This window comes from Tamandua tetradactyla, chromosome X, assembly GCF_023851605.1.
Source record: "Tamandua tetradactyla isolate mTamTet1 chromosome X, mTamTet1.pri, whole genome shotgun sequence".
NCBI lineage: Eukaryota > Metazoa > Chordata > Mammalia > Pilosa > Myrmecophagidae > Tamandua > Tamandua tetradactyla.
In genome coordinates, this window is record NC_135353.1 from 147,827,524 (window position 1) to 147,845,810 (window position 18,287).

The 18,287-nt window shown below is 35.1% G+C and overlaps 1 pseudogene; it reads right to left on the minus strand.

Annotated features, from left to right (window-relative positions):
- Window positions 1-16,735: 16,735 nt before the first annotated feature.
- LOC143670405 (B-lymphocyte antigen CD20 pseudogene) lies at window positions 16,736-17,660 on the minus strand (annotated as a pseudogene).
- Window positions 17,661-18,287: the final 627 nt, after the last annotated feature.

Here is an 18,287-nt window from a genome sequence, read left to right on the forward strand (position 1 = left end):
TTTTAGATATCAAGAAAAATTGAGCTGATAGTACAGTGAGCTCCCATTATCCTGCCCTCCCCTCCACGGGATCTCCTATTATTACCTTCCATTAGTGAGTTCATCTGTTACAATTAATGAATCAATGTTGTGATATCATTAACTAAAATCCATAGTTAACATTAAAGTTCACTGTTTTATACAGTTCTATGGATTTTGACAAATGCATAATAATATATAGTCACTATTACAGTATCATACAAATAGTTTTGCCACCCTAAAAATCCTCTGTGCTTTACCTGTTTATCTCTCACTCCCCCAAAACCCCTGTCTCTATAGTTTTACGTTTTCCAGGATGTCATATAGTTGGAATCATACAATGTGTAGCCTCTTCAGACTGTTTTCTTTCATCTAGTAATACGTATTTAATATTCCCCCATGTCCTTCATGGCTTGATAGCTCATTTCTGTTTATTATTGATAATATTCCATTGTATGTATGTATACAATTTCTGTATCCATTCACCTATTAAAGAACATCTCGATTGCTTCCAGTTTGGGGCAATTATGAATAAAGCTGCGATAAACCTGCGTGCAGGATTTTTTTTTAATAAACCTAAGATTTCAACTCAATTGGGTAAATACCTAGGAGTTTGATTGCTTGATCATACGGTAAACCTATGGTCATGCTTGTAAGAAACTGCCAAACTGCCTTCCAAAATGGCTGTATCATCTTGTATACATCCCCATTAGCAGTTAATAAGAGTTCCTGTCTCTGCATGCCCACTTTAAGTCAAGTCAGAGGAAAGAGACAAAGTTGTGCTGCCCAAGGGCAGGATATTTATACAATCCCGGGGGGAGACCACTCTGCCCCTAAAAGATCCCAACTATAAGCAGCTGGGCTGCTTATTCCCTATTTCCTGCTTTAAGTTAGGGCCAGGACACTCCATTACATCTAACATCTTCCCCTGGGCTGTGGGATGGAAACATATCGCAATATCTGCACACGATAGAAAAGGTGGCAGGAGTAGGCCAAGGGCTGGGAGATGAGCTCTATGTGTCCCTGACATCCCCAGCAAGGATAAATTCCCAATGTTTGAGCCAACATGTCCTATGGTATCTGTTTTAGCAGCCAGTAAACTAAAACAAAGTCCTATTCAAGTTCTATACTCCTCGCATGTTTTGTTGTGTCTTTCAAGGAATCGGTCCATTTCCTCTAAGTTAAATCATATTTCTGAACATGGAGTTGTTCATAATTTTCCTTTATTATCCTTTTAATATCTATAGGAGCAGTAGGGATGTACCATCTTTCTTATGTAATATTAGTAATTTGTGTCTTTTCTCTTGGTTAGCCTGGCTAGAGGTTTGTCAATTTTATTCATCCTTTCAAAGAACCAGCTTTTAGTTTTGTTGATTTTCTCTATTGATTTCCTGTTTATATTTCATTGATTTCTGCACTGATTTTTATTATTTCTTTTCTTTTGCTTTAGATTTTTATTGCTCTTCTTTCTCTAATTTCCTAAGGTGTGCTTACAAAATTGGTTTTAGATTTTTTCTAATGTATGCATTCAGTGCTATAAGTTTCCCTTGAAGCACTGCTTTCACTGCATCTCACAAAATTTTGAGACTTCCTCTTTGACCCAGGTGTTATTAATAAATGTGTTGTTTAATCCACAGATATTTTGGAATTTTCCAGCTATCTTTCATTTGCTGATTTCTAGCTTAATTCTATTGCGGTATGAGAGTGTACTTTGTATGATTTCTATTTTATTATGTATGTTAACGTGTGTTTTATGACCTAGAATGTGGTTTATCTTGGTGAGGGCTCCATGTGAGTTTGGGAAGAATGTGTATTCTATTGGTTTGATAATATAGTCTATGACTGTCATTTAGATCCAGTTGAGAGGTGGTGTTTTAAAAGTAAACTATATTCTTATTGCTACTTTACCTGCTGGATCTGTCAATTACTCAAAGGGAGCATGTTGAACTCCCCAACAATAAGTGTTGATTTTTCCATTTCTCTTTATAGTGCTATCAGTTTTTGCCCCGTCTATTTTGATGTTCTTTTTCTAGTGCATAAAAGATTGCTATGAATTCTTGGAGAATTAATCCCTTTATCATTACATAATGACCCTTCTTATCCCAAACAATTTTCCTCGCTCTGTAATCTGCTCTGCCTGAAATTAATAAGCTACTACATCTCTTTTGATGCATGTTTTCAGGCTGTATCTGTCTCCATGCCATTACTTTTTATCTGTCTGTGTCTTTATATTTAAAATGAGTTTATTATAGGCAATAGTTAGCTATATAGTTGGGCCTTGTTTTTTCTTTATCACCTCTGATGGTCTGCATGTTATTTGATGTATTTATATGATTCACATGTATTTATTGATACAGTTTGGTTAGCTCTCATATTTGTAACTGTTATCTATTTAGTGTACTTTTTGTCTTCCCCTCTTTTCCTGCTCTCTCTAGTTCTAATTTAGTATTGATTCTATTTGCTCTCCTCGCTTAGCATGTCAGTTATAGTTCTTGTTAATATTTTTGTGAATTCCCTTGAGTTTGCAATATATATTTACAATTAATCTAAGTCCACTGTCAAATAACACTGTACGTCTCCATAGTAGTGTAGGTACCATATAGCAAAAAAGTCCCAATTCCTTCTTTCTGTCCTTTATAACATTACTGTCATTAATTTTATTTATCCACTTGTTAGAGTCACTCAGTATATTGTTGCTATTATTACTTTGAACAAATATATCTATTAGATGAGTTAAGAATAAGATAAAGGATTTTCTTTTGCCATCCTTTATTCCTTTTCTTAAGTTCTTTCTTTGTTTATGTAGAATCCCACATCAATGGCCCTGTTTCTGACATATGCCTCAGGACATTTTTGCCTTAGATTTTGATTGATAAGGTCAGTCTGCAAGTGTAGAGGAGATGAGTAACTTTCACCAATTGTAGATGGAAGAACAGAGAGATAGTCTTGGCGTCCACCTTTCAAGGAAATTATGTTGTATGCTTCTCAAGCGATTTTAACAGAAATGAGGCCTTACTGCCTCCTAGTAATAGTACTCACCATTACTCACCCTTCTGTTGGCTCTTTCCCTCTTTTTCTCACCTCTCCCTACTCCCTCACACTCCTCCCTCTTGTGCGCATGCCTCAAATATGCTTCCTATTTCAAGTCAGTGTTACAGACTCTGGTTTGCAAGAAACCTAAAGTAAAACCCAGTTTTTCTAAGTGATTTCTTTATTTCGTTAGGGAGAACACTTAGGAACTCTGAAGGTACCTATGAACACTTAGTATGAAGTTAAATGACTTGCTCATCCTTTTGCTCCTTGGTAGAGCTAACAAATGAAAAAATTCTGGACAAGAACTAGGGTCATTAGATTCAAGTTAAGTACACTGTTACCATTGCATGGTGTATTTTATGTAAAATTTTATTAATTTTCCTTCTCACATTTCCTATGATCTGACAATATTTGCTTTGGAAAATGTTTATTAAATTATTCAAGAATTGGTCAAGTTATGACTAATAACTTTGTCATCCTAAAATTCATCTTACATTAAAATTATTGTACAGAGTCTGAGTAGTTTTCATTAGAACTAAATACTTCTCGATGAATCTGTTAGTAAATGAGATAAATAGCTTTAATCCATTCAGATTCACTTGCAGTTATAAGATTTTTGATCACTCTCTATATAGGTCAACCAGATAATCTTTAACTTCACTATTTGGTTCATTCAGTCAGTATGGTGGCCTCATTAATCTGACAATGTAAATTTGCCCTTTAAAAATGTCTGCTTCACCCTAGAATTGAGGGCAAAGCTTCCTGCATGCTTGCATCCCAGTTTAATTTAAAACAAAATTTGCTTCCCCAATGGAGCTAACTTTAGACCTTTCCACGCACTGAAAATTACCAGGCATACCCAATGGTCTGAAACTTGAGCTTTGGCGTCTTGTTAGTGTGGTTTTCTGTGGAAATGAGTATAGAGACAGTAGAGAAACAACTTTTTTTTTCAATTTATTGTATTAAAGTAATTTTCTTAAGACATTTTAATGGAAAATTTTGAGATAATTGTAGATTCACATGCAGTTCTAAGAAAAATAGTACAGAAAGATCTCTGAACTCATTGCCCAGCTTCTCACAATGGCTGCATCTTTCACAACTGTATTGCAATATCACAAACAGGATGTTGACATTGATATCATCGATTGATATTATTCAGATTTCTCCAGTTTTATCTGTACTCATTCACATGCGTTTTTAGTCCTGTACACTTTTATCACATATGTACATTTATATAACCACCACAGTCAAGATGCAGAACAGTTCCATCACCGAAAGGATCCCTCTTTTATAACCACACCCCCTCTTCCTCCCATCCCCCCTTTGCCACCTCCTTCCCTCATTACCTCCTTCCCTGCAAGCACTAATTTGTTTTCTATTTATATGATTTTGCTATTTCAAAAATGTTATGTAAATGGAATCATAACAGTGTATAGCTTTGTGGGATTGTCTTTTTTTCATTCAGCATAATTCTCTGGAGATTCATCTAGACTGTTAAATGTATCAATAATTTTCTCCTTTTTATTGCTACGAATATTCCATGCTTTGGATATGCCAGAGTTTGTTTAAACAGTCATGTGTTGAAAGACATCTGGGCAACTTACACTGGGGGGCTATCACAAATAGCTGTTGAGAATGTCTGTGTGCAAGGTTTTGTGTGCGTATAAGTTTTCATTTCTCTGGGACATACGCCCAAGTCTGCAATTATGGGCTGTATGGTAATTGCATGTTCAGTGTTTATAAGAAACTTGCAAACTGTTTTCCAGAGTTTGAAGCTATTTTTTTCTTTTAAATTATTTTTTGAGGTCCCTCCAGGTCAATAAACACAGATCTGGTTGTATTATTATTATTGTTAGCTTCATAACATTCCATAATATAATTGATTTTACCATTTAGGTTGTCATGTCATTTTTGTTTGTTTGTTATACCACTACCAATGATGTTGTGAGAGATATCCTTTGATAGAGATTCTTACATATCAGTGACTTGATTGATATAGAATAGATTTCAGAATTGATCATTTTAATAGATATAGCATATTACTTTCCAAACATTGCTACAACTCACATTTCCCGCAAGTGAAGTATGAGAATTGCTATTGCCCCACCTCCTTGTCACCAAAATAAATTGTCAGCCTTCTTGGCTTTATTCCAATTTTAAACATTTTTGACAGTTATATATTTAAATTCACTTTGAAAATTATTTTGGAATACAGTGTAGAATAGGGGTCTAACTTCATTTTTTTTCCAAGTTGTCCCAGTTAGTTTCACTGCATGATGGGCTACCCCAAAACTTAGTGGACAAAAACAACAGTTAGTATTATTTTATCTCATGAGCCTTTGGATTAAGAATGCAGCTCATTTCTACTCCATGATGTCTAGGAATTCAGCTGGGATGACTTAAATAACTGGTGATCGAAATAACTGAGTGCTGGCTGAAGATTTTCCTCTCTCTCTCTACCCCATCCATGGTCTCTCCACTTAGCTAGCATGGACATACTCACAGCATGGTGACCTCTGGAGAGTCAAACTTCTTACAAGGCAGCTTAGGGCTCCCAGAAAGAGGAAGCAGAAATTGCAGTCCTCTTGAAGGTTAGGTCTGGAATTGGCATAATTTTGTTTCCACTATACGGTGTTCATCACGGTAGTTATAATACAAGAATATCCACAATACATTTTTGTTTTATTTCAAATTTCTACTGCTGAGTTCGTATATATCATCCTGCGGCACTGTGCTTTGGTGTCGTTTGAAAAATGGAAAACTTCGATCTTGCCCTATACTTCTTTGGAGATGTTTTGAGTGTAGTTGAGAATATTTCAGTAAAAGGCTTCTCATTCTCTAAAATACGTGTATAACAATATGTTTTATATATGAAGCTGCTGAAATGATATGATTCATAAGGTTCTAAGTGTATATATTAGAGCCAGTTATTACAAAACAAGTATTATCAAATTATCAGGTTTTATTGGCATTCACACTTTTGATCAAAAATGAAGAGCCTGCTATTTAGCACAAGTTATATGAAAAAAAAAGAGATGCATTAATTTAAAAAAGAAAAATGCTTTGGCTTGTGAGTGAACAAGTGAACATAGCTTCTTAAAAGGTGTAACAAACTATATTCTAAAGTGTGCCCACATCTCTTGCATTTAGCATGTCATTTAAACTATTTGTGGAATAAATAAATGCTTTTATGGATGAATGCAATATGTTTCCATACTTGTAAGTCATTGCTCTCAATCCAGCCATTCCAGGGCACATTTGGCAGTCTATAGATACTTTTTATTCTATATAAAGTTACAGAATCAAACTATATTTGATTCTATATATAGAGTTCTTATTGGCATATAGTGGTAGAGGCTAAGGGTTGCTGCTAAATATCATATAGTGCACAGAACAGTTCCTGGTCCTCTCACTGGCTAAGAATGATCAGTTGTGCCGAGGTTGAGAAACCCTTCCCTAACGTAGGATACTACAAGGTAAAATGTTTCTACATTACCTTAATTATCAGCTCATAAGGTTATATATAAAGACCAATGATTAATAAATGATGGACAAAAGGCATCCAAAAATATTAATCACAAAAAACAACATAGCAACTTATTTATGGAAACCTTTCATTAAAATATAAATGCAAAATGCCAATAAACATATGATGAGTTTACATCACTAATAAAACTAATGAAAGCAAAATCAGTAAAAATCCTTTCAGGCCTTGACGAAACTGGTGAAAATCAAATAAAAACAGTGATGCCGTTTAGTGATACTATAATCATGGTAAAGTGGCATCCTTTTGCACTGCTGCCTGACACCTGCATTGATACTAATTCTGGAAAGCAATGTGGAAATACATATCAGGAGCCAAAGCAATATCTGCCATTCAACTGCTCATTCTATTTTTATGGATTTATCAAAGAAAATATGGACATGGGCAAATATTTAAATGCAGAGATTTTTAAATTGTAGAAATGGAAAAATTATGCAAATGTGAAATTGGGGAATAAATAATCTATTATGTATTTCCATACTTTTAGGTTTTATGGACCTCAGATATTTAATGATGTGGAAAACCGTTAATGATATCATTTTAAGTGGGATAATTGATTTTTAAATAATTCCAATTTTTGAATGTATATATATATATTAGCATTAAAAAATTAGAAGTAAATATGCCAAAATAGTAACAGAAATTATTTTTTGGGTAGTAATAGAATAGGTAATTTATATTTTCTTCTTTATATTTTTGAGTTTTTTTTTCTAATTTTTCCCACCAAATATGTGGCTTCTAAGTAATTTACTGCAAATATTTAAAGGAGCTTCAAATATCATTAGTGGGCCCCACACAAATTCAGGATTTATAAATATGTTGGCTAAGAATGAATGAAAGCCTATTTTTCATCATATAAGAAAAATATTGTACTAATGAAATTAAATCTCTAAGCACAATTTAAGGAATATGTGAATATCTATCTAAATAATATATTTAAGAATTAGTAGCTTATAGTGGATTTTAGATGATTTAGTCTCCAACTCATTTTCATATTTCAATGTATCATGGTTTTTTCACAGCAGCATTTTGTTATCCTTTACAGTGCCACAGTATTACAGAATATTTAAAAAGCAGATTCATTATTCCATAAACATATTCTTTATTATATCAAATTGGATATTTCTTCTGTCATCTAGATGACTAAGGTTTATTAAGAAGCTTTTAAATGCCCTAAACAATTAAAAAGATAAAGTAGGAGTCTTCAAAATACCTTAATATTAATTTAAGAAAGGATAGATATATTCTACCAAGGGCAGCAAATCATTTGCAAGTTCAAGTAATTAACACTGCAATTGAAGATACATATATCCTCAAAACATTTAAATGATTGCTCCTCCATTAAAAGTTTGAAATCTGTGTCATAAGACTTAAGCTTATGGATTTCAAATGAAAGTGGCATTCCAGAAAGGTCCCGGGATAATACTAATTTGTAGCTCTTTCAAGACTAAATAAAAGCCATCTCCTATACCTTGTAGTGAATAATCTAAATTAAACTACCTGACATTTCCACTCAGTCCAAGAACAGACTGAAAATGCTGAATTGTCAGCAAACCTTTGATGTAAATCAGTAGTCACAGGAGACTGCAAAGAAGAACACAACGTAACCAGCAGCTCATCAAAAGGAAAGCTTTCTTCTTTTAAAAGAAAAAAAAATCTGACATGCTTGCTCTGAATTAAAGAGTCATTTGGCCTCATTATTTTAAGATACACTTTCCTTTCCAATAAATATTAAGATAATTAACACTGAAAAACAACTGTTGTTTTTGCAATGATCCAACAGAATTATAAAAATATAAGTCAGAAATAAAATGTTATTTGGCTAGTGAATCTGTCTTTAAGAAAAAAATTAACAATGTTTACCCTAATTAAATAATAATCAGATTGTCTAATCCAATCAAATAATGTGATTATCTAATCTAATTAAATAATAATTGGATTATCTAATCTAATTAAATAATGTTTAATAAGTAAAAGAAAAGTAAGAAAAACAAACTTAATCATACTTTTGATGTCATTTCTTGGAAAAACTAAAAGCTTAATTTTTTTTCTCTTCTTCATAAAACTATCAGTAGACTAGATACCTACATCTTTTCTTGATAAAACTTGATCTTCATACTAGCACCATTGTTAGAAAATTCAGTTTCTTGGGCCTCATCCCTGACTAACTGAATTAGAATCTGCATTTTGACAAGATTTCCAGATGATTTTTATGTCCACTAAAGATTGAGACACACTATTCAACATGAAACAACTCAACATTTCAGAAGCAATGAGTTGTTGTTTTTATTATTTGTTCAAACCATTGCAGACCAAAGCACAGACAAATGGAAATTTGTGAACCAGGCTTAATTTGCTTATGCTCTTTCCACTCAATACAGCTGTTTTACAGGTATCTTAGAATCTGAGAATTATAAATATGAAGGAAAAAAGTAAAGATGAGTCAGTACTACTATTCACACAGAGCAAGATAATTTCTCTACATTATAGGTACTGAGTGTCCCAGTTAAGGCACATTCAGTTACAAATAATGAAGAATGACTTAAACAAGAGGAGATTTATTATCTCAAACACACAAAGTCCTCCATTTGGAAGATCATAGATTGGCTAATTCTTTTCCTGAACATTATCATTAAAACTCCAAGAGCCTCTGAAATAGAAGAATCATGTTGTCTTTAGGCTAGCTCCCTTCATGGTCACAAAATGCTTTCACAGCCCTAAGCAGGACTGATCCAAGAGAAAAAAAGAGGTATCTCAGAGACTTCCATGTAGTCTTCCCTTTATATCTCATTGACCAGATTAGTGTCAGATGTCCATGTTACAGCCACTCGCTAGCAAGAAAGAGAAATTGTCATGCTTGGCCTCAAACTAATCAGTGTGTTTATTTGATTCATATGGGGAAAACGTTTATAAAATGTCAGCTTTAAAAAGTCTCCCAATGATTCTAACCCCTGGAATTCATGCCCTTGTTTAATCCTTTCCCCCTGGGTGCCAGCTATACCTAGTGATGTGCTTCTAACAAACAAAACATGGTTAAAACATAGGATGCCACTTCCAGGATTGGATTACAGAAAGAATTTGGCTTCTGCCTTGCTTATTTATCTCTCACACACATTTTTTCACTCTAATGGACACCAAGTTTCATATTGCAAATTGTCCTGTGAAGATGTCTACACAGCAAGGAATTGAGGGAAGTCTCCAGTCAACAGTAAGGAACTGAGACCCTCAGTCTAAGAGCCTATGAGGAATTGAATCCTGTCAACAGCCATGAGTGACTTTAGAAATGGATCTTTCACAAGTTGAGCCTGGAGATTACAGATGAGCTGACATTTAAAAAAAATTCTATTGACAAATCTTCACACACATACGTTCCATACATGGTATACCATCAGTGGCTCACAATATCATCACATAGTTGTGTATTCATCACCATGATCATTTTAGAACATTTTGCATCACTCCAGAAAAAGAAATATAAAGAAAAAACTCACACATCCCATACCCCTTACCCCTCCCTCTCACTGACCACTACTAGTATTTCAATCTACCCATTTTATTTTACCCCTTATCCCCCTATTGTTTATGTTTATTCATATTTTTTTACTTATCTGTCCATACCCCGGATAAAGTGAGCATCAGACACAAGGTTTTCACAATCACACAAGTCACTTTGTAAAAGTCATATCTTTATACAATCATATATTGTATATCGGGGCATCACACTAACCTGTACAAACCAATAAGATTTCAAGGCCTATTCAAGATTCCCATGTACTTATGGTGTTCAACTAAACTGATCGTTCAAGTTAAATTAGAGAATGTGCTACCCAAAATATAAATTTTGTACCAAATAAACATCGCTCCCTTTGGTTTCGCACAGACGTTGAAGTTTTAAAATATGGACCATATGATCCTTCACCCTATATTCTGCTCTACCCCAGTCCTATCCAGATCAGCTTCATTCATGTCTCAACTCAAAGTCTGATCACTTTTTCAACTTTTTAAACAGTTTCTCTATGGGGTAGTGCTAACTTTCATAGTTTCAGAGCTCTAACTCTGAGTCGCAGGTGTTACATAAATACCCGAAGGCTCTGGGAATGACCAGGTTATATACAAACAGCTCAGTATCTCAGAATTTAGAATTAACAGTTACAACTCCTGAATATATGTGACTGCTGTAAGAGCTTACAATCTAGGACCCTATACAATAGGCCCCAACCTGATAACCCATGCTCTTGACTTCAATTCACCAAGTTTTTATATTATAGTTAGTCTGTATGAATGAGGCATGATAAAATTTGTCTTTTTCTTTCTGACATTTCATTTAACATACAGTCCTTAAAGTTCATTCCTCACATTCCAAGTTGCATGCCTCACAACTTCATTCCTTCTTGTGCACACACCATACAGTCCAACATAAGTGAATAGACATGCCTTCACCACCATAACATATATGGACACATTTCCCTTTCTTGCACAAAGAATCCACACCCCTCTCCCATACCCTCACTACCTGTTGACATTTAGTTTTGGCCTAATGCTTTTGTTACATTCAGTGGAAGCATATTACAATGTTACTGCTGACTATAAACCCTAGCTCACATTGATTGTACTTTTTCCAGTATACCATCCATTTTGAACACCTTGCAATGATGACATTCATTTATACTCCCTCATGCAAACACATTTTTATTTGTACATTTAATCACCATCATTGTCCACTGAAGGCATTCCTAAGTTATACCATCTCAGTCTTTATACTCTATCATTCCTTCTGTTTTAATACAAGTTCCCAGCCTTTATCCCTCAATCATACTCACGTTTAGCTTCATTCAGTGTATATATTGTGCTACAATTGGGTAGTATTGTGCTATCCATTTCTGAATTTTTACAATCAGTCCTGTTACACAATCTGTATTCCTTCAGCACCAAATTCCCAATCTCTACCCTATTGCTATCTCCTGATAACCTGTGATCTTAACTTCAACTCTCAAAGTTCACTTATTAATGATAGTTCATATTAGTTAGACCATACAGTATTTGTCCTTTTGTTTCTGGCTAATTTCACTCAGCATAATGTCCTCAAGGTTTATCCATGTTGTTACATGTTTCATGACTTTATTCTATCTTACAGCTGCACAATACCACAGCTTTTTTAGCCATTCGCCCATTAACGGACATTTGGGCTGTTTCCATCTTTTGGCAGGTGTAAGTCGTAAGTGCTTTGGTGTGCAAATGTCCGTTTGTGTCCTTGCCTTCAGTTACTCTGAATATATACCTAGTTATGGGATTGCTGGATCATATGGCAATTCTATACTGAGTGTCCTGAGGAATCTCCAAACTGCCTTCCATAGAAGCTGAACCATTTTACATTCCCACCAACAGTGGATAAGTGTGCCTCTTTATCCATATTCTCTCCAGTACTTGTTGTTTTCTATTTTTGATAATGGTCATTTTAGTGGGTGTTGGATGATATGTCATTGTGGTTTTGATTTGCAGTTCTCTAATAGCCTGTGAAGTTGAGCATCTTTTCATGTGCCTTTTAGCCATTTGTATTTCCTCTTCTGAGAAGTGTCTGTTGTGTCTTTTGCCCATTTTTGATTGAGTTGTTTGTCTTTTGTTGTTGAGTTGAAGAATCTCCTTACATATTCTGGATACTAAACCTTTATCTGATATGTGGTTTCCAAATATTGTCTCCCATTGTGTAGGCTGCATTTGTACTTTCCTGACAAAATTATTTGATGCACAAAAGTGTTTAATTTTGAGAAGATCCCATTTACCTATTTCTTTTTTCAATGCTCATGCTTTGGGTGTAAGGTCTTGGAAACCACCTCTCATTATAAGATTTATAAGATATTTCCCTACATTTTCTTCTAAAAGTTTTATGATCTAGTTCTACTGTCTAGGACTTTGATCCATTTTGACTTAATTTTTGAATAGGGTGTGAGATATGGATCCTATTTCATTCTTTGGCATATGAATATCCAGTTCTCCAATCATCATTTATTGAAGAGGTTACTCTGTCCCAGGCAGGTTGGCTTGACTGCCTTATTAAACATAAATTGTCCATAGATGAGAAAGTATATTTCTGAACTCTCAATTTGATTCCATTGGTCAGTATATCTATCTTTAAGCCACTACCATGCTGTTTTGACCACTGTAACTTTGTAATACAGTTTAAATCAGTTAGTGTGAGACATCCCACTTCATTTTTCTATCTCGATATATTGTTTGCTATTTGGGGCACCCTGCTCTTCCAAATAAATTTGGTTATTGGTTTTTCTGTTTCTGCAAAGTAAGTTGTTGGGATTGTAATTGGTATTGCATTGAATATATAAATCAGTTTGGGTAAAATTGACATCTTAACTATTTTTAGTCTTCCAATACATAAAGATGTTATGCCTTCCATTTATTTAGGTCTTCCATGATTACTTTTAGCAATTTTTTATAGCTTTCTGTATATAGGTTTTTGCTTCTTTAGTTAAATGTATTCTGAAATATTTTATTCTTTTGGTTGCTATTGTAAATGAAATTTTTTTCTTGATTTCCTCCTCCGATTGCTCATCACTACTGTATAGAAACACTACTGATTTTGGGGCATTGATCTTGTACCCTGCCACTTTACTGTACTCATTTATTGGCTCTAGTAGCTTTGTTGTAGATTTTGGGAGATTTTTGACCTATAGTATCATGTCATCTGCACACAGTGAGAGTTTTACTTCTTCCCTTCCCATTTGGATACCTTTTATTTCTTTTTCTTGTCTAGTTGCTCTGGCTAGAACTTCCAGCACAATGTTGGATAACAATGGTGACAATGGGCATCCTTGTCTTGTTCCTGATCTTAGAGGGAAAACTTTCAGTCTTTCCCCACTGAGGATGATTTAGCTGTGGGTTTTTCATAAATTTCCTTTATCCTGTTGAGAAAGTTCCCTTCTATTCCTATCCTTTGAAGTGTTGTCATCAAGAAATGATGTTGAATTTTGTCAAATGCCTTTTCTGTATCAATCGAGATGATCATGTTGTTTTTCCACTTTGATTTGTTGACATGTTATATTACATTAATTGATTTTCTTATTTTGAATTATCCTTGCATACATGGAATGAATCTCACTTGGCCATGGTGAGATTCATTCCATGTATGTGCCACTGGATTGGATTTGCAAGTATTTTGTTGAGGATTTTGCATCTATATTCATTAAAGAGATGGGTCTGTAATTTTTCTGATCAGCTAAACAGAACCTATGCTAGAGGTCTAGAATAAGTTGAACTGAATGTCAAAGAACAGATAGAGAACAAAGCCATCCAGCAGAAAAACCTAGGTAAAAGAGTGAAAACAACCTCCAGAATAAACTAATTAAAGAAATCTAATGGCTAGACACCAGCAAAAAATAAAGAGTCATACTAGGAAAATTGAAAATATGGTCCAAAGGAAACAAACCAACACCTCAAATGAGATAACAGGAGTTGAAAAACCTAATTTTTTTACCTATAGTATCATGTCAAATGCACACAGTGAGAGTTTTACTTCCTCCCTTCCAATTTGGATGCCTTTTATTTCTTTTTCTTGTCTAGTTGCTCTGGCTAGAACTTCCAGCACAATGTTGGATAACAATGGTGACAGTGGGCATCCTTGTCTTGTTCCTGATCTTAGAGGGAAAGCTTTCAGTCTTTCCCCATTGAGGATGATTTAGCTGTGGGTTTTCCTTCTAGTATCTTTGTCTGGCTTTGGTATTAGGGTCATGCTGGCTTCATATAATGATTAAGTAGCTTTTCCTCCTCTTCAATTTTTCTGAAGAGTTTGAGCAGAATTGGTACTAATTCTTTCCTTTTTTTTCTTTTTTTTTCCAGTAAAATAAAGCAATTTTATTGGAGATCATGAAAATGCATACTATAAAATTCTGAAGAAAATCATGGGGTTGGAGAGGGCGTCTCCTAAATATTTCAGAAGTAGAGAAAACAAGGTAGAAATAAGATCTTGTAACTTTTGAAGCTTTCCAACTTTAATTTTTTCTCCTTTAAAATCTGTCACAGTTCCTGCCATGATCTTTTCCCTCCCCTCAGTTCAAGGCAGGAGTGCCTGCCACATATTTCAGTCATGCTTTGGAGTACTGAGACCTATTCCGTGAGGATTTTCCTTGGGAAAGTAGATGTAAGAATACATATACATATACAGATACGTGACTATATGATGACCTGGCAGCTCACAGTTCAAACCCAGATTGGAGTTATATGAATATGTATTCAAGGTTTTAGTAGCCTTCACCTGGTCTGGCAGTATAAATGTAAAAAGACGGGGGAAGCACCAATGTTGGACTCATTAATTGCAAACCAGAACACAATTATTGCTTATTCATTTTAGGCTAATTTAGAGGACTTTACATATAGAAATGTTTCACCTCCTTTTTTTTTTTAATTACAGTAAATATCTTCCAGTGGTAGTTCCTAACAGTGGAAAGACCACGGGGAGTGGAAATTATATTGTCTATATACCTGCTACAATATCACAGCACTCAATATGCAACAAAGATACAAAGATATTAAAGGTAAATTGATAGAGCATAAAGATGCCTTCCTAGTCTAACATGCTTTCTAGGTAAGGTAACTCTCTCTGAATATGAACAGGAATTAAGAATTAAGGTGGTTATTGCCTGAGATTTGTCATTTTAAGTAATTATATTATTTTCAAGCATGATTTTCTTTGTGAGAATTTCTATAGCATTTAGTGTCTACATTATACAATTTAACTAATTATATATTAATGATATAAGTAGTTTCCAAAATGGTGTGAATTTCTAAGTCTGTTTATCCCCAAGGGGTAAAATCTGATATCTTAGTCCTCTAGGTCTCTTTCAACCCATTGCTGATTAGACAGTAGGTGCCTGAAAGACCAGTCGACTTAGTTCTTAGTCCATGAAAATATTTGGTCAGGCAATTTGGGCATTTCAGACATCATAAAATTTGCATAAGAAGATCTGCATATGATGCAAGTCTTCCACAATCACTAGATGTGACCTCGAACAAGTTACTTTTGCCTCTTTGCATCACTTGCAAAATAGTGACAGTGATTCTCTCTTGATGATGAAAAGTCCAATGGTATTATTTTTTTTTTTTTTTTTTTTTTTTTTTTTTAAAGGAAAGACAGAGAGAAGGAAGGAAGGATAGAAGGAAGGAAGGAAGGAAGAAAGGGAAACATTTTTAAACATTTTCTTGTTTTATTGTATTCTGTTTCTCCGTTTTTTGTTACATGGGCTGGGGCCGGGAATCGAACCGAGGTCCTCCGGCATAGCAGGCAAGCACTTTGCCCGCTGAGCCACCGCGGCCCACCCCCAATGGTATTATTTGATAAAATATTTTGTGAATTGAAAAGATTCTATAAATATAAGTGTTGATTGCTATTTGACATTTGGGTATTCATTAAGGCATTTTTCTTTCATTCATTTTTTTCTTCTCTTGTCTAAAGTCTAGAAGTAGGTAGTTAATACAATCCAGAGTCTAATTCCATAACCAGGAGTTAGGGAAAGTTAAGAGAGATGTATACATATAAGCTATGCTATTTGTGCAAAGGGTTAGGTAATGGCTACTTGGAGAGTCCCTAACGATATATGGAGGCTCTAAGAAAGTGCCACCCTATAAGCCCTATGAGAAGATTAAAAAAAAAATAGGTTCCTTATTCTCATTATCATTATCTTCAAAACGGTGGTGCAAAAGGGACTCCACTACAAGTGTGAATGTAGAAAGAATGAATCGAAGATAGTTTAGGGATGGCTTGGAACAGTCATTTCTCTTTTCCTTCAGTTGCTGAGTCTCCCTGCTGCTGAGGGAAGAAATGAAACTAAACTACTACACTAAAATTCTTATCCAAGGAAAAGGGCAGTGGGCACTCTGTAGCACTCATCTGGCTTTTCTTTAATGTATGAACTGTTGCCCAGAACAAGGAACGAGAAAACACAGTCTGTCAAGGTGGCTTTGCTCTCTGAAGGTGAGACAAAAGGGTGCTGTGGTGACCCCATGCAAAGGCTAGAGAGAGAGAAATGCAGAGCATATATGCAGAGTCCCCAAGATAGAGAGTAATGTGCCCTCTTGGAAGCTATAGGAACTAATGCCCAAAAGATTAAAAAAAGAGAGAGAGAGAGAGAGAGAGAAAAAAAACAGAAAAATTGTTTAAGGAGAGCTATCATTTTCTATTGGTGAAGACTCCTGATCTTGAGGAGGTTCTGGAAAGTTTATTTCTGCTTCTTCTGCTTCTTCTTGGACTGGAATAATTTCAATGTCATCTTCATTCTTTGATTGGGAAGATTTTTCGGTTAGCTCAACTACTTCTTCTTTTATTTCAATCACCTGTTCTTTTTTATCTTCCGCTGACAAGAGTACAACATTAGCTTTGGGTTTGGAGCACAGTCTTTTCCAGTCATTCTCGGCAATGCCACCTGCCACAAGTTTCTGGAAGAAGGAGAAGATCAGCATCACTGACAAAATGCCCAAGAACACAGATCGTATGTTGTAACAATATTGTGTAGATGTAGTGTTTTTCTCAAAGGGCATAGCTGGTTCACAGTTGTATATGTTAATCAAAGGCATAGCTGTTTTAATAAGATTTGGACTCTCCATTTTAAAAAAATGGGACATTGTAATATTAAATATGTCCATGATTACAAAAATTATTCCAGAAATGGCAGCGAAGAGGCTCAATGAGTTCATTACCACTTTCCCTTTGACCAAACTATTCTTGGGGTTTTTCTCTGCTGCTGCCAGGAGTGATCCAGAAATGATATACATAACGCCTCCCCAGAGAGGGTACCAGATGATGACACAGATGGGTGCATGCATTCCCATGGGGACCATCAGGATTCCCCCCAGGGTGATGTGGAACAGTCCATTCATGATCTGAACAGCCCCCAGTGCCTTTGATTCCCTCATGAAGAAGCGTTGTGTGGGGCCCACCAGTGATGGCACCCTCCTGGTGCTTGTTTTCTGAACAGGACACATGGCAACAGGGCCTTTCATAAGATCTGCCAGGAAAGTTCCGCTCACTGAATTTCTGGGTGTCATCATTCTGCTCTCAAAACTTCTGCTACTCCAAGGCCTCAGGGCTCGAGGGCTGATCTGGAATCCTTTCTTCTACTTCTTCAAATCTCTTGCTGTAGGTTTCCTTTTGTTTTCTTTTTCACCTCTTCTATTGTGCCTTTCTTCCCATAAGTTCTGTGATTTGTTCTCTCAAACTTTCAACTTCTTCTTTTTGTTCACTCAATGTCTTCTTTATATCACCCCTCAACTCATTGATTTAATTTTTGATGATATTTTCCATGTCTGTTCAAATATATCGAATTAGTTTTTTCAAATCCTGTATCTCATTTGAAGTGTTGGTTTGTTTCCTTTGGGCCATATTTTCAATTTTCCTAGTATGACTCATTATTTTTTGCTGGTGTCTAGCCATTGGATTTCTTTAATTAGTTTATTCTGGAGGTTGTTTTCACTCTTTTACCTAAGTTTCTCTGCTGGATGGCTTTGTTCTCTATCTGTTCTTTGACATTCAATTCAACTTATTCTATACCTCTAGTATAGGTTCTGTTTAGCTGATCAGATTTTTTCAGTTCTTGTTTTTCTGTTTCTTTCCCTGCCTCTATGGAGCCTTTTTTTATTATTTGAGGAAGTTCTTCTCAGATATTACAGACCCCAGTTAAATTTTCCCAGA